This window comes from Petromyzon marinus, chromosome 14 (genome assembly GCF_048934315.1).
Source record: "Petromyzon marinus isolate PM22_M1 ecotype Great Lakes invasive population chromosome 14, UKy_Petmar_22M1.pri1.0, whole genome shotgun sequence".
NCBI classification, from domain to species: domain Eukaryota; kingdom Metazoa; phylum Chordata; class Hyperoartia; order Petromyzontiformes; family Petromyzontidae; genus Petromyzon; species Petromyzon marinus.
In genome coordinates this window covers 7,446,674-7,459,741 of record NC_133680.1, presented here as the reverse complement: position 1 = coordinate 7,459,741, position 13,068 = coordinate 7,446,674, and the positions used below count along the sequence as shown (strand labels likewise).

At 38.5% G+C, this 13,068-nt stretch overlaps 1 protein-coding gene across 2 annotated transcripts in view; it reads right to left on the bottom strand.

Annotated features, from left to right (window-relative positions):
* Positions 1-13,068, bottom strand: part of LOC116942361 (hyaluronidase-2-like) — a 38,354-nt gene that overhangs the window by 16,382 nt on the left and 8,904 nt on the right. The window contains exons 1-2 of one of the 2 annotated variants that reach the window (XM_032954161.2): positions 9,178-10,517; positions 7,713-7,805 (exon numbers count right to left, since the gene is read on the bottom strand). The gene's annotated coding sequence lies outside the window, so the exon portion shown is untranslated. Of the gene's footprint in view, positions 1-7,712; positions 7,806-9,177; positions 10,518-13,068 lie in introns of those variants that run through there. The other variant, XM_032954160.2, reaches the window with a different exon arrangement.

The window sequence follows — 13,068 nt, the reverse complement described above, 5'->3', positions numbered from 1 at the left end:
CTGGCTGAGGGAAGCAGATTCTCACCCAAGATTTGACGGTACATGGCCCCGTCCATCGTTCCTTTGATGCGGTAAAGTTGTCCTGTCCCCTTAGCACAAAAACACCCCGAAAGCATATTTCCACCTCCATGATTGACGGTGGGGATGGTGTTCTTGGGGTCATAGGCAGCATTCCTCCTCCAAACACGGCGAGTTGAGTTGATGCCAAAGAGCTCCATTTTAGTCTCATCTGACCACAACACTTTCACCCAGTTGTCCTTTGAATCATTCAGATGTTCATTAGCAAACTTCAGACGGGCATGTATGTGCTTTCTTGAGCAGGGGGACCTTGCGGGCACTGCAGGATTTCAGTCCTTCATGGCGTAGTGTGTTACCAATTGTTTTCTTGGTGACTATGGTCCCAGCTGCCTTGAAATCATTGACAAGATCCTCCCGTGTAGTTCTGAACTGATACCTCACCATTCTAATGATCATTATAACTCCACAAGGTGAGATCTTGCATGGAGCCCCAGGCCGAGGAAGATTGACAGTTCTTGTGTTTCTTCCATTTGCGAATAATCGCACCAACTGTTGTCACCTTCTCACCAAGCTGCTTGGCAATGGTCTTGTAGCCCATTCCAGCCTTGTGTAGGTCTACAATCTTGTCCCTGACATCCTTGGAGAGCTCTTTGGTCTTGGCCATGGTGGAGAGTTTGGAATCTGATTGATTGATTGCTTCTGTGGACAGGTGTCTTTTATACAGGTAACAAGCTGAGATTAGGAGCACTCCCTTTAAGAGTGTGCTCCTAATCTCAGCTCGTTACCTGTATAAAAGAAACCTGGGAGCCAGAAATCTTTCTGATTGAGAGGGGGTCAAATACTTATTTCCCTCATCAAAATGCAAATCAATTTATAACATTTTTGGCATTGCGTTTTTCTGGATTTTCTTGTTATTCTGTCTGTCATTGTTCAAATAAACCTACCATTAAAATTATAGACTAATCATTTCTTTGTCAGTGGGCAAACGTACAAAATAAGCAGGGGATCAAATACTTTTTTCCCTTACTGTATACATTGGGGGCTAGGGGAAGCTGGGTGTTGGTGGCTATGCATGCCGGTAATCATGCACTGTGGAGATGAGTGTTGTTGGATTACACAAGTGTTGTGAAATTCCCTTCCCGTGTACGTCAAGGTGTCATAACGATGGCTTAACATAAGGCAGAACAGGAAAATACAGACTAATCTCCATTCGTTTTACTCGTGTGGGATAGAGTTTTGTCACCCTCATTAATTGGTTGAAAAGCAGCTTAATATATATGTATATCCAGGTGTTGCGGATTTCACAGCTTTGTGAGATGCAGTTTGCATGAATGACACTGATATGAAAATACACCCAATGATTATTATTACGAAAGGCAGTGCCTGCCAGCGAGTCACGAGACATGTAATACCTGCATGCACGCTGCAGGGTAATCGTGAATAATAATGGGGAATAAAATCGGATTGCGAATGATTTTCCACATTCAATAATTGTCAATAAATTGAAAAGTTAAAATTTGCATAACATGTACGGTTATCAATTGTATTTCAATGTAATTTTGTTCAACTTGGTTTTCTTTTAAAAAAATGATGTACAGCAAGTTCGCTAAACAACTTTGAGATACCTGTAGGAGGGACACCTGAAAAACACAGGAGAGGTACATCCGGGGCAGTCATTGAAGTCAGATCAGGACTCAAGATGAAAGAAAGAGGTGGGTGAGAGCAGGTTGAAGCACTTTGGGAAGACTGAACATAATAATAAAAAGCAACATTCCAAAGTGCCAAAAGAAGAACGTTTTGTTGAACAGTGTATGTTACCACCGAGGATGTACGGATTATAAACATGGTCACGAATGAACGATAGCTGAAAAGTAGACACAGAAGCACGAAGGTCCATAGTTTTATTTTTTTGGAAAGTGAATGTTACCATCGCTCTTTAAAAAAAGTGGGCAGTGTTCTAAAATATAGCAAATTCTCTATTGAAACAGAACATCACATACACGGATAACAATTTTCAAACATGTGTATTTTATCATATCAGAAGTAAAGAGGCAGACCTAATGCAAACCACAGGATTGGTATTGTACTTTGAAACTAAAGACTGGCAAATCATTTGGGCCTAAACTCATATGCACTGTAAGTGATTTGGTAATGTTTCCTTTAATCATTGAATTCCAAATTTTCAGGTTAAATGGAGTAAACAACATGAAGTAATGTAATTGTATTCAACAGCTGACCACTTTGAATTCTCATTTTTCACTTGTGTATCGAGTACTTAATTCCAAGAAGCAATACCCTCGACTACTAAAACCACACACTGCTCTCTGTTCAAGCAACTTTTTTTAACAAGGGTTCAGCAGAGAGCACCAACAGTACCAGTCCCTGCTTAGATAGCTTAGTATTTTGCACATCTGCAGTGTGCGCGAGTACTTTTAGCAATACCCAGGAATACCCTGTTCTTTAGCAAGGGTGTGTGTGCTTTTAGCAGGACTGCATAATGCAAAGGACACATGTTACTCAACAGGCACAGCAATAGATATGCCGTTCAAACGCATCTTAAACCGCAGCTCATGCTTACGTCAACCCCATCCTGCCAAACACCTAAAGTGTAAGCAGCTGAGGATTAACTGAAGTTACTGTCAGGGCTAACCCTACAATGACTCCACATGAACTCACAACACGACTCACTGCCTGACATAGTGTGGGAAATGTTTCACATACCAGAAGCACATTGCTGGTTCATTTACCATTTGGATATGGCTATTTTGCTTGAATTTAAAAAACCTCGCTCGCATTTGGCTGCATTCACCGCAGTTTTTTGGAGTAATATGTAAACGTGTATTGATGGGCATGAAATTTTATAATAATTTTAGTATGTCTGGTATTCGCGCCATGCCAAAAGTCCAAGGCTATCATGAAGGTGATGTTTCACATTCTGCAATAGTTCCACGGGAGGAGTGATGTTGCTATGTGTAATGTACATTTTTTCATTTTTGGGAAATTTTTGGAAAATGGTCAATTTAGACCATGACCTTGGCACACAATGGCCTACTCATTTCGAATGACATTAGCGGATCTTTAACATCCACTGTGAAGCCAACAGCGCATTTTTTAGGGTTAATACACCGCAAGTAATAACTGATAACCGCAGTATTGTATTGTCTCTTTAGAGGGATCTGCATACATGTGCAATGAATGGGTTTAAAAAAAAAACGTATTTCTTTATAACTGCTTTTTGTGTTTAGTTTGTTGCCCTTTTCCCCATACCTCCAATGAGCACGGCTGGCTATGTACGGAGCAAAAGAAGTTCCACATACATACATGCAAATGTTAAAGCTTGCCATACCATTGCTCTCTTGAACATAGTTTGACAAACTGAATTTCCCCACTATATTTTGAGTGTTGGTTTATGAAAGCATGACAATAAATGGGATAAAAATATATGTATAAGTACCCATAGACTAGCTCAGAGGTAGCCAACCTGTAACAGACCAAGAGCCAAAAATACCCGTGAGTTCTGCAAAGAGCAAAATGTATATATATATATGTGTATATATTAATTTGAAGCTTTCACGACTGCAGGAATCCATACTCTTTGGTTTTTCCGGTAAAGTCACATACATGTATAAGTGTGTATATATACACAGTTTTTGGCACAGCATGGGAGACATTCATTATTCTTTGCTCCTGTGATAGTATGTTCTAGATTATGCCCCCTCATGTGGCTCAGAAGACGCCGGTGGGCCACCGCTGGACTAGCCTATTATCAAATCACTTGGAATGTGCCTAAACATATCAGATTTTTAGAAGCGGAATAGGGTTGTGCAGTACATTGTCAACATGGCTGTACAAATATACATATATCCACATATATGTTAACTAGCTTTTTTGCCCGAGTGACGTCACCCCCTCATGGTTATTGTGGAGGGGTGCAGCATGTGGAGTGACGTTTCCCGCGCATGATTATTAATGAGGGGAGGGGTGCGGCATGTGGAGTATAAATTTCCATGCAGTGATGTCATGCACGGATGTAGCGATGTGCTGCTTATATTTATTTTTTACCGTCACTTTCTGTTAAGTAACGTCATATTTGAAGCGACTTTGTGTAATAAATTATTTAATTCAGCTCAACCTTCCTCTGCATTAGTGTAAAAATCCACCCACTCATGAATATTAATGAGGCGGGGGTGGGCCTTATGTGGAGTGACGTCACGTGCGGGACACATTCTTGGCTAATTATAGTAGTATATTATTCACTGCCAACACTGTTACAGATATTGCACTCCACTGACAAATGACATAATTATTTCCCACCTCAGCAGATGATTGCACTGGAGTTTATGTAACCGAGGATTGATTTGAAATCAACATGGTAAAATGTCAGCACCGTCAGACAAAGGTTCCAAACCACGTAATTCTACTCTGAATAAGACCTTTGTTAAGTTATGCAACATTTAATTTTACTGCCAAGAAACTCTGATAACAAAACTTAAGGAGGCACAATAATCTCTATATGCTGGCGCACTGGTAGGCCAATTAAAATAATTTCATTGGTTTTCAAGTATGCAGCTCGGCCTGCACTTTATTGGCTATGTATTACATTTGGCCAGCTTAACCATCACACAGCAGACTGTCTTAGATTTACGTTGACAATGGAGTTGTCTTTGGTACAACTCCTAAATGATCCATTGAGAAATCATGAAACTATCACAAAATATAAACCAAAACTAGGGCAAATGAACGCATTGGAAGCATATGCTACTGATAATTATTTAACAGTGGCACCCCACTATGAAGTGGCATGCTAACTGAACTGCGTAGAAAAGGTTAACATTAGTACCCATTCAATGTTTCTTTACTAGTTACAATACAAGTTGATTTATGTATTTTTTATACTTGTATATAAGCCACCATTAGATGAAGGCCTTTTGGGTATGGGGTTTGTTTGACCATACCTCACTATGCTGGTCAGTACAGGTTGGTGATGATGGTGAACCCAGCACTCATTCAGATATCACTCACGGGTTACATGAGCTGTGGCTGGAAATTCAACGCAGGTGACTGGGTTCTTAGTACTGCACATACATAGAATGCAGCATGTACAATTTTACTGGCCATGGATTCATAACCTTCATGTATAAATTAAATGTTTAATCAATTACCGTTTACAACAAAAGCAAACACTGTTCACTTTACATCATTAGACCTCCTTTGCCAGTACCAAAATGTAATAATAGGGTTTTTCCCCTTTTTTTTCTGGCAACAAAACTGAAACCTTTTTTTACAAGGATTCATGTCTGCATTAAACACAATACCTGCAGTCAAAATGCAAACAAAATTTTAGAAAATATGGGATCTAGTGTCTGATGAGTCATATTCGGGGTTGTCACCATTTATGCATGAATTGTTGTACTTCGTAGTCGCATATTTTGACAAATACATGTTTGGAGCAACTGTGTGAATCCAGGGTGCTAACTTGTGCTTGCATATAGCAGTGTTTTCTGCATTAACCACAATACCTGCAGTCAAAATGCAAACAAAAAAAATTATGATAATATAGGCACACGCCTTTTGGCGTATGCCTTTTGGCGTCATCTGATCGAGCACCAATTGGGTCGAGGCTCAAAAGAAAGCCGTCAATTGGTGTGGACCAATCAGTTTCAAGGACAATGCCAATATATTATCATAGTATGTTTATTGTTTGCATTTTGACTGCAGGTATTGTGGTTAATGCAGACATGAATCGTTGTAAAAAGGTTTCAGTTTTGTTGCCAGAAAAAAGGGGAAAACCCATATTAATGCTGTTCACTTTTAAAACTCTGCCGAAAAAAAACATAAATTATCTTTATTTTATAGCCATTTCATAAAACACTACTATATGCAAGCAAAAGTTAGCACCCTGGATTCACACAGTTGCTCCAAACATGTATTTGTCAAAATATGCTACTACGAAGTACAACAATTCATGCATAAATGGTGACAACCCCAAATATGACTCATCAGACACTAGATCCCATATTTTCTATAATTCCAGACATGATCTAAATTAATAGATATATGTTATACATTACCCCTGTGAAGGGATCCTGCAATGGCGTAATGGTTAGCACACTGAACTTGGAATTAAGAGGTCACCGGTACAATCTCCTGAAATGTTAGTTGAAATGACGAACAAGTTTCTCGAGTCTGCCCAACTCGATCCATCCAATAGTATAAATAGGTGCACCACAATGAGTCAATTGGCAAGTCGTCTTGTGGTGGGATAAATTGTGGGTACGCCCACCTCTCCCAAGACATCTGGCCAGTACAGAAAAGTAGGCCAAATATCCTCTTGAGGGGCTCTTTCGAGGCCCTTCCACCACCAGTGGCATGAGCAAGTAATTGCGAGGCTGCTCTTTACTATTTATGCAACATGTAATTTAGTTTTCCTCTTAATTTTATGCAGATAAGCCTTTGAAATCCTATCAGTGGCTGCTCATATTTCTCCAAGTAATTTTGTAAATGATGAGAAACATAAAAAAAATGTATTTATTGTGCATATAATGGCACATTTATTGTTTAAAAAGCTGACATTCATTTCCTTGCATCTCTAGGTATTTTATTGAAATCCCATCATCCCATGGTGGTCCATGTAACATTAAAATAACATGCGCTCTTGTTTATTAAAACAACAATAATTAAAACCATATGCCTCCAGAGCAGGGCGCTCTCGTTTTCATTTCTATTTTGATAAAATAGAAGTGTATTTTTTTAACATGAGTCTTGGCATCGTGTCTAACTGTATCAAACAGCATGCACACCATTTACTTATAAAAAAACGATTTGGCCGTAATTAAAATGCACATGGGATTAACAGTTTGAACAAAAATAAATGACGACAAAATTCTGCAATTTATAGTCAAGCATTTTAAATAGTAAAAAAAATAATACTTCTCAAACAATACACTTCACTTTGCATTGCACAGATTCAAATTAAAAATGTAAAGCACCCTTTGAACCAGTTACCAATAAAAGGGCATTTTTTTGTTAAAAAAAGATAAAGGATCCACTGTATGAAACGGACAACAATTTGAAGTGTCCCCATCTCACATGGCTTCCTAGGTTAACAGACCCCTCATTTCCTCCAGCCATTAGGAAGCGGCATGAGGTCAGATGCGTGTGATCTAACCATGCAAAAACTCTAAGAGGGCTACTGGTCCCCAGGGCTCGGCCAAGGGGTACAGTTTACCCACACATGTGACTAACTCACCGTGGGGTGATTCAAACCACGAGTGACTCGGTGGAAGAAAATCAGCTGTTTTAATGACGAGGGGGATTTGGTGGGGATACAAATTAAATTATATAGAAGCGAGTGCAGGCACGGATATTAAATATGACAATATTTTTTGTAGAAGCGTGTGACAACTGGGACTCAAAAGCCCTTCGTTTTATAAAGGCAGTAATACATTAATATTTCAATTTACTAGCCTAACCATTGCATATAGTCTATGTAGCCTATATTGCCCAGAGTTGTGTTGCTTTAGGGAATATATTGAACAATTGTAATGTGAATTATACAACGTAAAGAGACGTTAATATACGTGTAATAAAAAAATGCTTCTGTGTATTAATGCAAATTAAACAAGTGTGTGATACATTGAAATGCATGTTAAACGTGTGATATTGTAAAAAACGATTTGAAATACTGTACTCACGGTAACATTATTCCGTTGCACTGTTTTAATGAGGCACAGATGGAGACTCCGAGATCCACTCCCTTTTCCCTTTCCAGTCGACTGCTGAGAATTCTGTTCGGTATAAAGGAAGAGGGGGGGGACATACGGATGTGCTTGAGGAACAACGCACACAAGAATGGCACTACTCATGGACAGGGCGAGTATAACAAGGGTCTATCGGTAGCCTGCAGGCAGTTTCTATTGGTGGACACACCTACGTAAGAGGTGGGTATTTGTATTAATTTCTTTAGTGCATAGTGGTTGACAACAAACACTTCCGTGTCTGATTTGACGATTCTATTAATTTAAAACTATTTTTTTGGGAAAGTTACGCAAACATATGACAAATAAATAATTGACCTTTGTCCATCTACTTTTTAGTTCCACATGACATGCATTTAAAAATGTATTCATAGGCATGTAACTATTCATGGATTGCATTCTATTAATAATCCCAATCCAATAGCAAGTTAGAATAAATTATAAAATATGATTTTGAATTATATAATTTACATCTGTGTGTTAATCCACTGCTGGATGATAGCCATCTCACATTTTTGGCCATGAGTCTTGTTTAACCGTATACTTCACGCTGGTTCAGATGTCACTCGGACATCAATTGGCCATGGCTGGGAATCAAAACTCGGTTTGCCAGGCTTATAGTGCAGTACACAAACACAATAATTGCATCATGATAATGCTATAAAAAGTATTTTTGAAACATTAATATATCGGTGACAGTTATATTGGTAAGCATATGGTGCTAATTAACATTATATTCTTGGTTCTTTCGGTAAAGTCACGTAGAAGGGAAACAATAAAATAATAAAAATATAAAACAATAAAATTATCACGACGTTTCAACTGCAACACAAGCAATCATCATCAGGTGTGAAAAACTACAGCAAGAAAATGTTCTTGCTGAGGAAAGTCGTGAGAATTGTATTGTTTTATATTTGTATTATTTTATTGTTTCCCTTCTACATGACTTTACCGAAAGAACCAAGAATATGAATCCCTGCAGTCACGAAAGCTTTAAATCAAAATCTAATAAACACTGTTAAGTACCGTACACACAATGCTCTAATAATAAATAAACATACATCTCCATTTAGGGGCTCTTTCTCGAATGGGAAAGCAAATTAATACCACACATTGTATGGAGATCAAAGCGTTTTGAACGGCCTCAAATGCAAACCTCACAACAATATATACGGTACTTTATAAACACACATCGCATTTCAACATAAGACAATAATTTGATGAATTTACATTGCGTATATGTTGCGCACTACACCCTGGTCGCATTTGTACAAATGCCGTGAAATATCAACACCTAATCATTCCGCGAGTCATTACATTCGCCATCAATTTTTACGAAGTACATTTGCAGTCATAAACGTTTAGCTTTGATAAGTGCATAAAATGCAGAAGTAACACGTACAGTTAGTTTCCTGTAGCTCACATCCGTTACTCCGTTACTTTACTTCTTGTACCAATGTCCGCTGCTTGCATCTTTGTGTACATTACACATCCATGTGACGAAGAGCAGTTCTTATAAGCTCACTGATCGTTACGTATACGTTTACAGTGTGGGGACACACGAAGAAAAAATGACGTTTCATTGGTGTGCTAAACCTTTTTATTGGCCTGGAGTAAAAGGGCGTTAACGTGGAATAACGGAATTTCTATAGCAACGTTCCATTGCTCTATAGAACTGCTGGAATATGAAACCTGGAAAATTTGGCTTGAAAGTAAATGTCATCCTGGTTGGTTGATTATGTTACAAAACACACTTCTTGGGCGTGTTTTCTTCGCATATTGTAATATCGAGCAGCACTGATTCATTCAATATTGAATGCAGCTATGTATTCCTTTCCCAACACTACTTATATATGGTATTTGTGAATGAACACACTAGCAAGTATACGCTTACATGAACGTGTAACAGAGAACCCATCTGTTTTGAAGTACCTATGATAACATGTAGCAAATGGTCACTGATATATAAAATTCAATTATACAGCCCTTTCAATTCATTCAAATACACTTATGGAGTGTCCTTTCTCTCTCGCTCCACTGACTATTCAACGCACGTACACCTTGCCAAGCAGAAACACTTACAATAACATGGCGCCATTCCCCATGGCAGACACCGTCTTTTGGAATTTAAGAAATAAAATTTATATGCCCGAGGCTTGGTAAAACAATAACACAGGTGGCTAGCAGGTGAATACACAAGGGTCTACTCTTCATGGATTTAATGCACAAAGCCTCATTTGCATGATATAACAAACAAATGCACAGATAACCAACTCTTACAATGTGTGAACTATATACATGCTGCACATGTTATAAAAATGTTGTTTATTCAAACTACATTATATGACACAAGAGTAAATTTTGTGTATCAAAAAAAAACACCAAAGACATATATGAGCCACTCTGGTTATATGGCACTGATTAGGAACAGTTTATTTAAAGAAGCTGTTTAACTCACAAAACAATTATGAACAAGCAGTATTTCAGTTTATCTACGTTATTGCCTATAATGAGACTGAGCTAATTTAATTCAGGACCACTTTCTTACTTAAAAGATCAGCAAAGTGTTACTCATTTACCAACACCACCCTTGGTAATATGGAATTCTGCTCATTAAAATCGCCACCTCAGAAAATCTGATGGCTTTTTGAAGTCCAATGACAGCTCAGTGACCCCAAATTTATGTTGGTGCTACCAACACCATATCCTGATGTTGTACCCAAAGACATATATACTCTATGTGTACAGATGTATAACTCCAATTCACACTGATAACGTTTGCAAAGCACACTCCAAGTAACACAATAAGTGGGAACTATTAAAATTGTTATAAACTTCATCAAATGTTGTAAATGAATCTGTATATATTACTAGTTTGGTTTAGAATAGCGTTTCTTGCCATACTGGTCGTGAACTCAGTTTGGCTCGATGAGCCGTATGTAGTTGTTTATGTTGAAACCTAAGCGTGTGTTCTTGGCCCTCAAATGAAGGTGTCTTGCCCCAGTGTTCTTCCTTGTGTTTTATTAAGACATCTAAAACATTGTAAACCCCCTGGAAGGGCCTGAATATACATAATAGGCTATGTTTCCAGTGCTCCCGAAGTTATTTTCCGATAGAATCGGAAAATCCTGCATAACTGAGAGGGTTGAGTCTTTTTATGAAACAGATCAGTTAAACCGAGAATAGAGGACTTGGTGATGGCCAACATGCAACACCAAGCAGTTACCTTTACGAATACAGGTAACATTACATGTGTACGTAGCTTCCATTTTCTGCACTGCGATAACATAGCATACTGCTAGAGATACATTTAGTGGGTCTAAGAGAAGCAAATAGATTCAGAGTTTGTTTACTTTATTGCCCGTGTATAAAATGGTTTGTAGCAGCGACTTCTGTTCTGCTACTTCCAAAGCAAGTGCTTTGTTGAGGCACGTGAATCATCTGCCCAAAACAAAAACACCTTTACAAATAATTCACCCAGTTCCAACCAAAGGAAAATTAACTATGAAGGTGGCATCATATCTCCCAATCGACGTGCCATTTATCATGTTTGTAAGAGGTGTCAATATTTGGCCCTTAAGCCAAAGACCATTCTACTACGCCCTACAAATGCCACAAATCCTGACTACGTACGTCACAGCAACTGTCTTAAGCAATAAATAAACCCCTAGAGCATGGCATGTCACAGCAGTGGATCGACCGCCCACACGTTAAGGGACTCAGAAGCAGCACATGTGCTCACAGCCAATTGCCTGATGGCTAAATGGTGCTAAAAGAGTTATCGGCATGCCAAGGTCAGAGTTGCTCAATGTAAGGCACTTGCAGGACACCAAAGCCCAAGAGCTCGGACCACAAGAACGGCAAGAGTGGATTCCATGGCTGACCGAGCAGTAGCATCAAGGGAGGGAACCGGTATTTTTAGCCTCTGCCTGCATATGAACGTCGTGACATCTTTAGGTTTGTGTGTACGTGTACATTTGCACTTCAATTAAGTTGCACTCAATAGCCAATGGCTTGACCGATACTGGGATATAATGCTAATTGCAAGCATCAGTATACCATATATGTCACAGTAAGGCAATGTGAAACACATAGATTATGACTTCTCGACCTGACCACATTCATAAAAAATAGAGCCGATAAGTGGCATGAGGAAGGAGGCATGATAAATTGGTCCGATTGCACTGCTTTTGTATATAAAATAACTGTATGTTAACGATATTTATACTCTTTGGTTCTTTCGGTAAAGTCACGTAGATAGAAAAATAATAATAGATCATGACGTTTGTTGTTTTATTTTTTACCTACGTAACTTTACCGAATAGAACCAAAGAGTATATTCTATACTTGACCACTTTAGGGTATACGTGTTATCATTGACCACTGAGCAATACTACCTTAATCATAAGTTTGACCCTTGGGTATGCATAGTTTTTATGTTTTCATACTGTTAACCTTTGAGGTATAATGATTGTTGATGGGTTCGTCTATTATTCAAAATTATCCATAACTTAACAAAATGCTTGAGGTCCACAAATTCCTACATATAGACGTTAATTCAGAACAGGGTGAATTAGCATCCTTTTGATTGAGAGTGAAAAATCAAGGAATTACTGAAATGGATTACATTTTTAACTAGGTATTCTAAAACTGACATTGTAAAAATGTGATGATTTTACACCAACTTAACAATGGGAAAAGGCCATTGCAGTACCAATGTTTAAACCAATGACCAAAATATCATGGCCAAAGGCCATGTGTTTGAATGTCGATTCCATCGGGCCACCCATCTATTCTGCACAGCCTGGACGCCCCCCACCCCCAATCCTCTGACAATTCCACATCGATTCCAGGAATGGAATCGCGATTTCAGGATAGGAATCATGAAAATTGCCCAACTCTTGTGGAAGGTAAAGCCCTCATTATTACATTATTTAGCCCCCAGTGTGCCAAGGAAATGCAGTTATTGCTCACATCGGCATTTGGGGAGATTGTTTATAAGGTTTGTATTACATGTAAAAGTCCCCTTTTCAAAACTACAGTTTCAGCAAAAAACGATTCTCAGGATTTATTTTATGAATAATTAAGATATTCTCAGGCGTTATTCTTGAGGATGCAGGTGAGAGTAGCCAGAAAAAATAACATCCACATTTAAGTATTGTATTCTTTAACAGACACCAGCTGGCTGGTATATTTTTAATGACTGAGCAAAACAATCCATATACCACACAAGGCCAACAAATAAACATGCACTCGGTTTAATGACTCAGATTACATGGCAACTGCTTATTAT